Source organism: Orcinus orca, chromosome X (genome assembly GCF_937001465.1).
Source record: "Orcinus orca chromosome X, mOrcOrc1.1, whole genome shotgun sequence".
NCBI lineage: Eukaryota > Metazoa > Chordata > Mammalia > Artiodactyla > Delphinidae > Orcinus > Orcinus orca.
The window spans coordinates 3261690-3274607 of NC_064580.1; positions in this window are offsets into that span (position 1 = coordinate 3261690).

The window sequence follows — 12918 nt, forward strand, 5'->3', positions numbered from 1 at the left end:
GTCGTCTTAACTTCAAATATTTCCCTTTCCTTCCTTTTCTTCTCAGAGATTCCAATGTTTGGTCCTCACTCCCCTTTCACCTTCTCATGACTTATTCATTCTTTTCCATGTGGATCTTTTATATTGTCTACACCTCCATCACCCACTGTATATTCCTCACTGGAAAACAGTATGGAGGCGCCTCAAAAAAATTAAAAATAGAACTACTGGGACTTCCCTGGTGGTCCAGTGGTAAAGAATCTACCTTCCAATGCAGAGGATGCAGGTTCCATCCCTGGTCAGGGAACTAAAATCCCACATGCCACAGGGCAACTAAGCCCGTGCGCCACAGCTATTGAGCTCACGCACCTCAACGAGAGAGCCCGCAAGCTGCAAAGTACAGAGCCCACGTGCCACAACTAGAGAGAAGCCTGCATGCCAGAACTAGAGAGAAACCTGAGCAGACCGCGTGCCACCATGAAAAGATCCCACACGTCTCAACAAAGATCCTGTGTGCCGCAATTAAGACCTGACACCGCCAAAAAAGAAAAAAGGGAAAAATAAATAAATATAAAAGAAATAGAGCTACCAAATAACACAGCAGTTTACTTCTGGGTATTTATCTGAAGGAAACAAAATTATCATGTCCAAGAGAATCTACATCCCTATGTTCATTGCAGCACTGCTCACAATAGCCAAGGCGTGGAAACAACATACGTTTCCACCTACAGATGAATGAATAAAGAAAAAATTGGAATATTATTCAACCATTGAAACTAAGTGAACCTTGCCATTCATGAAAACATGGATTTACCTTGAGGGTCTTATGCTAAAGTGACGTAAGTTAGAGAGAGACAAATACTGTAGGGTCGCACTTACCCATGGAATCCAAAAGCAAACAAACTCATGGAAAAAGACATCAGATTTATGGTTAGCAGAGACAGGGTGAGTGGTTGGCGAATTGGAGAAAGGTGGTGAAAAGATACAAAGTTTCAGTTATAAGATAAATAAGCAATGGAGAAATAATGTACAACATGATGACTATAACAAAGCTGTATGGCCTATTTGAGAGTTGCTAAGAGTAAATCCTAAAAGTTCTCATCACAAGGAAAAAACCATTTTTTTCTTTTTTCTTTTCTTATATCTCTGTGAGATGATGGATGTTAACGAAACTTATTGCAGTAATTTTTTCACAATATGTGTATCACTACACTGTACACCTTAAACTTGTACAGGACTCTATGTCAGTTATATCTCACTAAAACTGGAAGAAAAGAAATTCATGCCATGTCCTGTAGCTTTGTTATTATCATACAGATAATATAACTAAAAATTCCAAGTTCTCTCTTACGCTGAGAGGACATAAGCTGCATCTAATTTTTCCTATTTGTTTGTTTTTTAAATTTTCAAGTGACTGAGAAAAATCTCTTACTTGCTGGTTAAAAATAAAGACGATGGGTGGGATAAAAAAGCATATGCAGGAGCATGTCTGCAAACATATATCATCTAAACTGTGGTTTCAAATCCTCACATAAGCAGAAACATTCAAACATCTAACATTTCAAGTTGTAGAAAGTTTATGGCATGAAACCAAAACAAACAAGTCAAAAAATTGAAGGTTGGCTAAACAGTAATAAACACAATAATTACGTACATTTTATATTGCATAATGCCAACCATTAATCTTTTTAAATCTTTTATAAGCTTTGATAAAGGAAGTGAAATAATTCACAAAACTATTCAAATATAGAGAACACACTGCAATTCATTCTGATGTTGAAAGCAAAGATATCTGCATCTAATCTGTCCTACCACGACTATATTCTGTAACATGGTCATGAAATAGTTTGATATTCTAACCAACCTACAGGAAGAAGTCCATAGACTTACCTATGGCTGGGGACATTTTTTAAGTCACTTTCACATAAATTAGTGATTCCTCAAATATTTTGTTGTTTCTAGATTTTTGGTCGTGCCACTCTTTGCCTTTCCCTCTGTGACCAACTTTTCTGTAAACAGATTCACCCAGTTGTAAACACAAAGTTACATGTACGTCTGAGAGACAGAGGGAATTAAAGAGAAATGAGTGATGAAATAAAAGTTGTTAGAAATCCATGGGGATGTTTACAGCTGAGAACATTTGTGCACAATGTCTTTCTCTTTATCGAATCCAATTAGCTTAGGATTCAAAATGTGTAACTTAATTACTGAATTTTCCAGGGGAGAAGTAAGCTTAAAGTATTTATGTTCAAAATTTAAATGAATTGAAAATACACTTGAGGGGACTTCTCTGGTGGTCCAGTGGATAAGGCTCTGCATTCCCAATGCAAGGGGCCTGGGTTCAATACCTGGTTGGGGAACTAGATCCCGCAGGCATGCTGCAACTAATAAGCCCATATGCTGCAACTAAAGATCCCACATGCCGCAACTAAGACCCAGTGCAGCCAAAATAAATAATTTTTTTTTAAAAAAAGAAAGAAAATACACCTGAGTCCAAAAAATTGAATATAATCATGTCGATAACTTCTGGTCAGTATAATGGATTGAGATGATAGGGAGTATTCTGTTCTCATTTCAAACACAAACAAATACTGAAAAATATATAACAAAATGTATAGGTCATGAACTCAATATCAAGGAAGGAAATTCTGTAGTTGTTAGACATTCTGACAACTCCAAGACAGACGTGTAACAGTGTGCTGAAGCCAAGAGACCCATGGAAGAAATGGACAATTATTAGGTGTTAACAGGTGGAAGGTGAGACCTCACCACTACATGCAGAGTGAGCATAGGCAATCTGTCCCATGAGCATGGGGATTTTTGAATTCTTATTTGTTATTAGCACTGTTATTTTGCATTAAGTCTTGAGGTGTGAGAATTTTCTCTATCGATCAACCACAAGAAGACAGAAATTTTCAAAGACGTCTATTTGAAAGTAGCTGAGAGGTACCAAGACGGTCAGGATTTGAGTGACCAGTAGAGGTTAACTCATCCTCTGACACAAATTCAACCCTCAAGGTATTAATGACTCATCAATGGCATTGAAATAAGCACTGTCTGAGTCTGAGGACCAGAGGATAGCCAGTGACATTTACTGTGTAGCCGGAGGACAAAAACTGGACAGGAGAGCCTGCCTTGGAGCAGGGATCTGGTAAAAAAAAAAAAAAAAAGAAAAAAAAAAAGAAAACCCCAAGCTTCATTCTGGAACCCTGATGAGCTGTATCATAAGACTAGAGATGAACCAAAAATAGATTAAAAAATGGGTCTTGGTAAGGAATGAAAACTAGCCTTAAGTCTGTCCATACGATGCAATTAGATCAAGCAAAAATAAACCCTCTTTGAAGGAAGATCACACCATCCCAAGGCAAATTTTGTTTCTGAAAATTATTTTAAACAATGCCAACATGAAAACAATGTACCAGAGATACAAGGGAACACTAACAAATGGCTGAAAACCAAGATAAATGTGGAGAGACAAAAAACAAAAAGAACAAAAGACTGCAACCAATCCAGGTATTATACATATCAGAATAGGAGTTTTAAATGCCTGTGATTACCACTTTCACTAAGGTCAGTATCACCAGTAATAATACCTTATCAACATGATGGATCCCGTGATAGGACAGGCTGAAGATATAGCATCACTTCTGGAGTATTTTTGTCCAAAATGCATACCTGCAGTCTGTACAATCATAAGAAAACATCAGACAAACCAAAATTGAGGGAGATTTGACAAAATAACTGATCGATATTACTCAAAATGCTTAAGGTCATAAAAAACAAGGAAAGACTGAAGATCATTACAGACTGTAGGAGACTGAAAAGAAAGAAAAATTAAATGCATTTTGGGATCTTGTTTAGGAGTCTGGAATAGAAAAAGGACATTAGTGGAAAAATTGGTGAAATACAAATACATTTTGCAATTTAGTTAATAGTGTTGTACAAGGTTAATTTCTTGTGCTTGATAATTGTACTAAAGTTACATAAAAAATTAAGGGAAGTGGGATGAGAGAGTATTTTGTAACTTTTTTTTATTTCTGTAAAGCTAAAACTGGTTTATAATTGAAAAATTTAAAATAAAAAGCCTAACACCTTGGTCAAAAAAGTAAATATGACAGTACACATCAAAAATAATCTGTGATTAGTATGTTCAAAAACTCAGATGGTTAGTAATATCAACAGAGCAAAGGAAAACATAAAATATGGGTTAGAAATTCTAGAACTGAAAACAAAACTAATGAATAAAATTGACAGGACATCAGTTACAGCAGAAGGCAGAAAGACAAAAGAAAGGAAACTTGAGGGGAAAAGAATGACATACAAGACACAGAAAAGTGATGCCACACACATGCAACTGGAGGTCCAGAATGGAAGAAAAACAAGAGGGGAGAATCAATATTTGAAAAGATAATCTCTAAGAATTTTTCCACACTGTTTCCTGGAATTAAGTGGAACTTAAGTCCAAGTCCAGGAAGCCATATGAACCCCAGGAGAGTTCAATATAAATTAAAAAACACACAATAAAAAACAGGTTTAAAAAAAAGACAACACCTAAAAGATATCACAGAAACAAATGACACCTTTAAAAGAAAATAATGACTTACATTAATTTATCCATAAGACTGTGAATTTTTGACTCAAAGATAGGAAGAAGAAAATGAAAAATATCTATAGATAAGTAATGCATGATGGAGTTTGGACCACAGATCCTAAGGAAAGCATGTGATGGCATAAATAGTAGAGGAGATTTGGGTACCTCCACTGAAACAAACAAGCAAAAACCAACCACTTCATCTCACACCAAAAAAGGAATTGATCTGAATTTCTTTTAACATTTTATAACTTTTATGTTCAGTTGTAATGTCCTTTTTTATTTTTATTTTATATTGGAGTATAGTTGATTTACAGTGTCAGTTTCAGGTGTACGGCAAAGTGATTCAGTTGTACATAGACAAGTACCTATTCTTTTTCAAATTCTTTTCCCATTTAGGTTATTATAGAAGATTAAGCAGAGTTCCCTGTGCTCTACAGTAGGTCCTTGTGGGTTATCAATTTTAAACATGGTAGTGATCTGAATTTTAGATGTACATAGGAAAGCTTAACAATGATAACTTGGATGATATATTATTGAACAAGGATGATATTTTCTTCAAAAAGGATTAAAGTTTTTTTTTTTTTTAAGGAACACACTCAAGAAAGCTTTTTGCTATTCAAATGTAAGTTCATCAGGCGAGATGAAAAAAAAGTTATAGACATCTGCTGTATAACATGGTGCTTGTAGTTAAGAATACTGAACTTAAAATTTTGTGAAGAGGGTAGATCTCATGTTTTTTGTTTTATTTTGTTTTATTATTATTTTTTAACACACAACTTTACAGAAAAGGAAAGGAGTGATAAACTGAACCACTACTTTCAACATTTAAAATATTTGATTTTCCTCTAATTCGAAAAGATACACATATCCCTGTGTTCCAAGCAGCACTATGTACAATAGAAAAGACATGAAAGGAACCTAAATGTCCATCGACCGATGAATGGATAAGGAAGATGTGGTACATATATACAATGGAATATTACTCAGACTTAAAAAAGAACGAACATAATGCCATTTGCAGCCACATGGATGGACCTGGAGATGATCATACTAAGTGAAGTAAGAGACAGAGAAAGACAAATATCATATGATACCACTTATAAGTGGAATCAAAAAATTATACAAATGAACTGATTTACAAAACAGAAACAGACTCACAGACACAGAAAACAAACTTATTGTTACCAAAGGGGAATGGAGGAGGGATAAATTAGCAGTTTGGAATACGCAGATACAAACTGTTATGTATAAAATAGGTAAACAACAAGGACCTACTGTATAGCACATGGAACTATATTCAATATCCTGTAATAAACCATAATCGGAAAGAATCTGAAAAATATATACACAATGAGTATATATATATATACAAATATATACATATATATATATATATATATATATATATAAAACTGAATCACTTTGCTGTACACCACAAACTAACACAACATTGTAAATCATCTATATTTCAATTTTCCAAAAAGAAAAAGGAAAAAAATGTTTGGTTTTCAATCCACACCATTAAATCATGAAAGTACCAGCTACTAAAAAGAGATATTTGCAATAATATTTAATATTAGATATTCCCAACAAAGTGCTCATATCCAGCATTTGTAAAACATTGTTTTGTATAAATTATAAAAAGACAGACTACTTAATAAAAAATAAAATAGGCACTTCACTTAGTAAGATATTAAAATGCCACTCTTAGTCATCTGTGTAATATACATGAAAACCATATACAGGCTTCATCTCCCAGAGTAACTGAAATTAAAAAGACTGACCATCTCGGGCTTCCCTGGTGGCGCAGTGGTTGGGAGTCCGCCTGCCGATGCAGGGGACAGGGGTTCGTGCCCGGGTCCGGGAAGATCCCACGTGCCGCGGAGCGGTAGGGCCCGTGAGCCATGGCCGCTGAGCCTGCGCGTCCGGAGCCTGTGCTCCACAACGGGAGAGGCCACAGCAGTGAGAGGCCCGCGTACCGCAAAAAAAAAAAAGACTGACCATCTCAAGCACTGGCAATAATGATACGGAATAAATGGAATCTCTCCCATGCTGATGCTTTATATTGCAATTGGAAGAGTCACCTACAACTCTTTTAGCAGCATCAACAAAGTTGAAAATAAGCATATCCTATGACTCAGACATTCTATTCTTACACAGATAAAATTATAGTAGTATAGGCAGATAGCTGTATATTATTCCTTTATGTTAGGATATTAAGTTGTCTCTGTTTTATAGGTAAATATGTAAAACACATGCACACGTACAAACTTACTAGGATTGAAACTGCACTCATATTCTTTTTAAAGAAACATATCCTTTCCATAAAATCTACCTCCAGGTTAGCCAACAAAGAAATAATACCTTACAGAAAAATTATCTGACTTCCATGTCATTTAATTAGCATTGACCAATAATACAATAATGGTGAGAACTAACAAATTCAAACACATTTTCTCCCAGAGCTTCAAGGGGGGTAAACCGAGGGGGAAAGACAAAATAATTACAATTTAACTCTGAATGTACAATATATACAAATTTAGATCAAGCAGTGATTAAAAGGAAAAAATCGAAACATATGAATAGCTAAAGGGCAACAGTAATTTAAACAAGTGGAGATCAGCATGTCCATTTCATAAATTACATCATTTAATAAAATTACTTCAAATTTATTTTATTATAATTGGATAGACGTAGCCTCACATTCTTAAAGGACACCCGCATGGGACAGGAGATGAAAAACACGATCTTTCAAAAATTCTATTTTCTTTAATCGTTAGAACATTAATAGAGCTGTTTGAAGACTGCAACTCTCATTTGAAACAGACCACATTAGACATTCATTCAACATTTCGAAGAATGTGTAAACAGATTAAGTAATGCCCACATTATAACTGCAAAGATAATAACTCTAGTGTTCTAATGGTCACTGCTAAATCAAACACATGGCCCTTTGCCCCGAAAAGAGATGAAATGTTTAGTTATCAAGTTGGCAATGACTGTATTCAAGGGAATAGCAAATGACCTCTTTCTATTTAGCAACATTTTGCTATTTAGTTTTCAGGGATATTGGGTTTGCTTTATAATGCTCACCTTAGCAAGCGGCAATTATGTAAATGTCTGTGCTCGATGACTGTGCTCCTTCCATCACCCTTATTCTAAACAGAAATGACCAATAAAAGAAAAGCAAACATTTGAACCATTTCATTGACTCCAAGATGACTACTCTAGGGGCCAGTGGAGATGAGGAAAAGGCGATTAAGTTAACTATATACCCTGAGAAGTCATTTTAATATAAGCTTTCTCTGAAGAAATTAAGTTCACAGCATGAATTTGTAGATTCAATCCCCTGTCACCCACCTCCATTGCTTGGGGTCCTTTTCAGAATTTCCATAAAGGATGCTCTGCTGTAACACAGAGGCTCTAAGATTCTGTGGGTCAGACAGGATGGAGAGCCGTTGGTCTTTGATTTAACGACTTGGATTCTGAAATGGGCTTGCAGGGCAGGCTGAGAAGCGGCTCTCTAAAGGAGGTATTCCACCGCGCTGGCTTTTCCCACGTTGGTCTCTGACCACAAAGAAGAGTCAGCTTAACCACACTTTGAATGTTCCACATTCTTCTTACATTTCACCCACCTGAGATCTCTGTCTGCTGTGAAACGGACGGAAATCAGCACCAAACTCGGGTTGAAGCCATAGCAACCCTCGCTTATTGCTGCTGGGGATCCAAAATGGTGCAGTCACTTTGGAAGACAGTTAACCAGTTTCTTACCAAACTACACCTATTCTTACCATAAAGCCAATCAGTTGCACTGCTTCGTACGTATGTGAGAAGAGTTGAAAACGTAATGTCCTCACCAAACACCTGCACACGGCTGTTGACAGCAGCTTTAGTCATAATGGCCAAACTCTGGAAGCAACCAAGACCTCTTTCAGGAGGTGATGGATAAATGAATGGTGGTCTATCCAAACAATGGAAAATTATTCAGCTCTAAAAAGAGACACGGTATCAAGCCAGGAAAAGATACGGAGGAACCTTAACTGCGTATTAGTAAGTGAAAGAAGCCAACCTAAAAAGGCTGCCTCCTGTGTGATTCCAACTCTATGACATCCTGGAAAAGACAAAACTATGGAGACAGTAAAAGGATGCCAAGAACTGGGGGAGGGAGGGATGTGCAGGCAGAGCACAGAGGATTTACAGGACAGTGAAACTACTCTGTATGACGTCATAATGATGGATACCTGTCACTGTACACTTGTCCAAACCCATGGAATGTACAACACCAAGAGTGAACCCTAATGTAAACTGTGGCTTTGGGTGACGACGTTGTGCCAGTGTAGGTTCATCGATTGTGACAGATGCGCCATCTGGTGGCGATGTGCATCATGGGGGAGGCTGTCCACAGGTGGGAGCAGGGTGTGCGTGGGAAATCTCTGCACCTTCCTCTCAATGTTGCTGTGAATCTAAAACTACTCTAAAAAATAAAGCCTGTTAATTAAAAAAGTTTTCATGGGTAAATACTGATACAATCCTATCTGGTGCCCAGAGGGACAAATGAAATGAAACATGAGGAGCCCTAATATCTTCCGCTAGGTGCTCACTCAATTACTTTGTGTTACGGAAACACAGAAAGAAAGATCAACGGCACCCCAACTTCTGGAGAAGGACACATTTGGCTGAGATAACCACCATATCCTTTATCAAATGAGCCACTTTACCTTAAAAGACTGATGGAGAAATCCGAGTTGGTGGAACTCCCTGGAAAAGGGGGCCCGTCACCCCCTCCAGGTGTGCAGCTGCATGGCCTATGGTGGAAGTTATGAAAACTTGAAATCAACAGAGTCCAAACTCAGCCTTAGAATCACCTGGAGAATTAAAACAAACACAAAACAAAACGACTCGGTTCACACAGCTGAGAGATACTGACTGTGTCCCAGTCAGGGGCCTTTTCCAGGTGATCAGATGTGCTTTGGTGGAACCAGGTTAGGGCTTTGGGGGTCCCGGCTTGTGACCCTTTTCTGGTCCAACAACTCTTCTGGGTTCAAGGTCCAGCACTTGACCTGGCAAGCCTCAGAGCAAGTGCAGAGTGTGGGCTTTGGGGAGGGTGCTGAGCCCCAGAACTAGGACTGCTCTCCGGCGAGCAGGACGCATCCGCATCTCCTGTGCTCCTGTCACCAGGGCCCGAGCCTTCCCACCATCTGGAAGGAGCCCAGGTCTCTCAGCAGAGAACCAGGACCTGTGTGGAGCTCCCCTCTCTTCAGTTTGCAAACTGCAAACAGTGACAGTTTTACTTCTTCTTTTCCGATTTGGATTCCTTTTATTTCTTTTTCTTCTCTGATTGCTGTGAGTAAAACTTACAAAACTATGTTGAATAAGAGTGGTGAGAGTGGGCAACCTTGTCTTCTTCCTGATCTTAGTGGAAATGCTTTCAGCTTTTCACCATTGAGGACAATGTTGGCTGTGGGTTTGTCATATATGGCCTTTATTATGTTGAGGAAAGTTCCCTGTATGCCTACTTTCTGGAGGGTTTTTAACATAAAATGGCGTTGAATTTTGTCCAAAGCTTTCTGTGCATCTATTGAGATGACCATACGGTTTTTCTCCTTCAATTTGTTAATATGGTTTATCACATTGATTGATTTGCGTATATTGAAGAATCCTTGCATTCCTGGAATAAACCCCACCTGATCATGGTGTATGATCCTTTTAATGTGCTGTTGGATTCTGTTTGCTAGTATTTTGTTGAGGATTTTTGCATCTATCTTCATCAGTGATATTGGTCTGTACTTTTCTTTCTTTGTGACATCCTTGTCTGGTTTTGGTATCAGGGTAATGGTGGCCTCGTAGAATGAGTTTGGGAGTGTTCCTCCCTCTGCTATATTTTGGAAGAGTTTGAGAAGGATAGGTGTTAGCTCTTCTCTAAATGTTTGATAGAATTCGCCTGTGAAGCCATCTGGTCCTGGGCTTTTGTTTGTTGGAAGATTTGTAATCACAGTTTCAATTTCAGTGCTTGTGATTTGGTCTCTACATTTTCTATTGCTTCCTCATTCAGTCGTGGAACGTTGTGCTTTTCTAAGAATTTGTCCATTTCTTCCACTTTGTTCATTCTATTGGCATGTAGTTGCTTGTAGTAATCTCTCATGGTCTTTTGTATTTTGGCAGAGTCAGTTGTTACTTCTTTTTCATTTCTAATTCTGTTGATTTTAGTCTTTTCCCTTTCTTTTCTTGATGAATCTGGCTAATGGTTTATCAATTTTGTTTATCTTTTCTAATAACGAGCTTTTAGTTTCATTGATCTTTTCTACTACTTTCTTCGTCTCTATTTCATTTATTTCTGATCTGATCTTTATGATTTCTTTCCTTCTGACTTTGGGTTTTTTTGCTGTTGTTCTTTTTCTTTCTCTAATTGCTTTAGGTGTAAGGTTAGGTTGTTTATTTCAGATTTTTCTTGTGTCTTGAGGTAGGATTGTATTGCTATAAACTTCCCTCTTAGAAGTGTTTTTGCTGCATCCCATAGGTTGTGGGTTTTTGTATTTTCATTGTCATTTCTCTCTAGGTATATTTTGATTTTTTTCTTTGATTTCTTCAGTGATCTCTTGGTTATTTAGTAGCGTATTGTTTAGCCTCCATTTTTTGGGTATTTTTTACAGATTTTTTCCTGTAATTGCTATCTAGTCTCATAGCGCTGTAGTCGGAAAAGATACTTGATACAATTTCAATTTTCTTAAATTTACCAAGGCTTGATCTGTGATCCAAGATATGATCTATCCTGGAGAATGTGTAGTGGGTTTGCTGGGTCATATGGTAAGTTCAATATCAAAAAAACAAACAACCCAATCAAAAAATGGGTAGAAGACCTAAATAGACATTTCTCCAAAGAAGACATACAGATGGCCAAGAGGCACATGAAAAGATGCTCAACGTCACTAATAATTAGAGAAATGCAAATCAAAACTTACAATGAGGTATCAGAATGGCCATCGTCAAAAAATCTACAAATAATAAATGCTGGAGAGGGTGTGGAGAAAAGGGAACCGTCTTGCACTGTTGGTGGGAATGTAAATTGGTACAGCCACTATGGAGAACAATATGGAGGTTCCTTAAAAAATCTACATAGGGATGTTATTCCATCCCTTCAGAAAAGGAAGAGTATGGACCCATCTCTGATGGCTGAGTTGCACCGACAGTGACTCAATGTAATTTCACAAATAATTGCAGCCACCTGAAAGAGAAAAGTGACTTTGTACTGTCATAATCTTGTCTCTTCTTGATTCCGGGTGCCAATCTCAGATATATTTAGCCCATCCTCAGAGATTCTACACAATGTTTTCATACACATACCAAGGTAGAGGAACGGTTCCATGGGGATTACAGGTTGCCATGCTTTTTTGTCCTAGTAGATTATAACCTCACTCATGGCAAGTAGCATGTCTTATCTATCTTGGTTTCCTCTTGTTTAGCTGAGTACCTGGCACCTATTAGAACACCCAACAAATGTTTACTAAGTAAATAATCAATTATGATCATATAAACCACAGGAATAGAGCCCAATGAGGAAATAGAAAGTAATCTATATTTAAATGTGGCTATAGGCCCTTTAGGACTCATTTAATATTTTTTTATGTTCTACCATCATGATGTTTGTTACAGAAGATTAAACGTCCATCGACAGATGAATGGATAAAGAAGATGTGGTACATACATAAAATGGAATACTATACAGCCATAAAAAGGAATGAAATAATGCCATTTGCAGGGACATGGACGGACCTAGAGATTATCATCGTGATGATCATACTAAGGGAAGTAAGTCAGAAAGAGAAAGACAAACACCATATGATGTCAGTTATATGTGGGATCTAAAATACGACTCAAATGAACTTATTTACAAAACAGAAACAGACTCAGAGACACAGAAAATGAACTTATGGTTACCAAAGGGGAAATGGGGAGAGAGCTAAATTAGGAATTTGGGATTAAGAGATCCCACACTACTAGATACAAAACAGATAAACAATAAGGTCCTATTGAATAACACAGGGAACTATATTCAATATCTTGTACTAATCTATAATGGAAAAGAATCTGTAAAAGAATATATATATATACACACATACATACATACATATATATGTATATATAAACTGAATCACTTTTCTCTACACCTGAAACACTGTAAATCAACTATACTTCAATTTAAAAAATAGGATAATTAAGTTAAAACTTTTAAAATAAAGATAAAAATAAATCTGGCTACAGATCCTTTTGGTCTCATTTAATATTTTTGTATTCTAACATCAAGACGTTTGCTGCAGAAAATTATACAATGTGTTTCATCTGGTTCA